Here is a 2,818-nt window from a genome sequence, read left to right as displayed (position 1 = left end):
AAAAAAAACAACGAAGCAAAACACAAGAAAGAAAAGCTTGTAGTTAGTTCAAGGACTGTTTTTTGACCTTAGGAGTATTTTCCAGCAGGCTGTACGCAATCTAACCATGACTTAATTGCATAGGAACTGCGAGTGTAGTCTCCACATGAATGTGGCTGGTATGCATATTTACATCTCTGAGTGGGACAAAATGGAAACAGCCATGGTGTTTTGAAACGTGTGGAACTCATTCCCTGGTGACACGAATACATCGCTCTCAGGTCCCGAAGGCAATTTTATGTGTGTGTTGTTCACCATGTTATAGCTACAGATAAGATGCTTGTAAATTTCATTTGCATCATTACCATTTTCTCCATCACGTTCTTAAATCTAGACAACTCACAAAGCCTTATTTGTGGTTATTTTAGTAGTTATCAAGGGCTGTAGTAACGGAAATATGGTTTTACCAGACAAAAATTTATTTTTCTAACAGTATAGGAGACTAGACTCTGTATTTAGGGGAAAGCTTTTTCTGTCAGCTCTGGAGGGTAAATTGTTTATCTCTTCAGCTTGTTTCCTGGTTCCTTAGAAATCTAATTGTAGCCTGGCATCAATCTTTCCTCACCTTCATCCGCACTGCTTGTTTAATCTCTTTACAATCTCAAAATAGATTGCCTCAAAATCAACCTCCACTAATCCTGTCATTAACCAAACAAAGACAGCCCGTTCCCAAGTGGGGATTATAAACACTGGCATAGAAGTTGGGATTTGGGAAGACATAACTCAATATATCATAGTAGTGTTCATCAATTTCTGTGGTTTAAACACTGCTACCAAGGCTGGTTTCAAATACCTGACCTGACCTTACTGAATGAGATGTACAGTATTGAGACATCATACAGCATTTCCACCATTCAAATACAATATACACAAGTAACCTCAAGAGCACAGGTAATAGTAAAATAATTAGAAAATGACAACTTTTGAGTATTATATATTCTAGTGTAATTTATTACATTGTAAATGTACATAATTTCATTTTTGATGGTTATGTTTAACACTGTTCTAGGGGGTAAAAAAGAGCCCAAACTCAAATATATTCCTTAGAGACCTCTTTTTTTAAAAAAAATCCAAACTCACTGCCATTGGGTAGATGCCAACTCAGGGTGACCCTGTAGGACAGGGTAGAACGGCCTGTGTGAGTTTCCAAGACTGTAAGTCTCTCTCTTTTTTTTTTGGACAGTTATAGTCTTTATTACAGAAAAGAGGGTGCACCTCAGCCCCTTCCATCATTAGCTGGAAGGTATGCAAAGATCCCACTGCCTTTTTTTAAGTCATTTTATTTGGGGCTCATACAGCTTTTATCACAATACATACACAATCCATTGTGTCAAACACATTTGTACATTTGTTGCCATCCTCATTCTCAAAACATGTTCTCTGTACTTGAGCCCTCGGTATCAGCTCCTCCTTTTTTCCTGACTGTGGGAAATCCCATCTTTCTCCTGAGGAAAAGCTAGCTGGTGGTTTTGAACCTCAGCCCGATAAATAGGGATAAATAGGTAAGCACTCCGCCACCGGAAACCTCTTCGTTAGCCTTCAACAGGCCGGTGACAAGGTCAAGACCAGCACCTGGACGAGACCATCAGTCCGAGACAGATGGAGTCCAAGTGAATGAATGGCCACAGGCCTAAAGATGCGGTGGGAACAAAGGAAATCGTGGTAAAATCCTAAGGCCAGCAGATTTACTCATCGCCATCAGCGGGCCGGCACCTGGAAAGGAGCGTAACTGAGCGACTTACCTGCACAAGGGCAGGATTTAAAAGTCTGCAGGACTGGTTCTGGGGCTTCAGCCCCCTGGCTATGGGTGGTTGGGTCCGCCTCAGGACCATGAGTCATGCTCACCAGGACTCTAACTTTTAATTCCAGCTAGTTAGCAGGGGGCTATTTCCGGCACAGCATTAAGGACACACTCAAGCAAGGTCCCTGATTCTGTCTTCAAACCGAGGGCAAGACTGCCTCCTCACCCTGGACTGGCCAGTTGTAGTGTACAAGGGGGCTTCAAAAGTTGATGGGAGAAAGAGGTGGGGGTGGGAAACTGGGAGGGTGAGGGAGCAAACAATGTATGTGGGAGGGAGCACTCACTAGAACTGATGGTGATTACACAACTCATTTTAAAAGTGATTTAGGGAGCGGGAAAATGAGGAGCTGACACCTAGGGCTCAAGTAGAAAACAAATGTTTTGAGAATGATGATGGCAACAAATGTACAAATGTGCTTGACACAATGGATGGATGTATGGATGGTGATAAGAGTTGGATGAGCCCCCATTTAGATAATTTTTTTTAAAGTGATTTCACCATGGAGGGTAGGGGAGAAAACGTTCTAAAATAGATTGTGATAATGATTGTACAATTCTTCCTGATGTGACTGAACTATTATTGAATTGTGGGATATGTGGATTTAGTGCCAATAAAACTAAAAAAAAAGTTCATGGGAAAGTGAAATTAAAAGGTAATTTCTTTAAAATTTTTAAATCATTTTATTAGGAGCTTTTATTACATTATTAAAATTTTTAATTTTTTAATTGTTTTATTACAACTCTTATCACAATCCACACATTACATCAATTGTGTGAAGCACATTTGTACATTCATTACCCTCATCATTCTCAAAACATTTACTCTCCACTTAAGACCCTGGCATCAGGTCATTTTTTCCCCTCCCTTCCGGCTCCCCTTCCCTCATGAACCCTTGATAATTTATAAATTATTATTTTGTCATAGCTTGCCCTGTCTGACGTCTCCCTTCACCCACTTTTCTGTTGTCCATCCCCCAG

Source organism: Echinops telfairi, unplaced genomic scaffold (genome assembly GCF_000313985.2).
Source record: "Echinops telfairi isolate 266 unplaced genomic scaffold, ASM31398v2 ScPeMD7_2010;HRSCAF=2546, whole genome shotgun sequence".
Classification (NCBI taxonomy): domain Eukaryota; kingdom Metazoa; phylum Chordata; class Mammalia; order Afrosoricida; family Tenrecidae; genus Echinops; species Echinops telfairi.
This window is presented reverse-complemented; position numbering follows the sequence as displayed.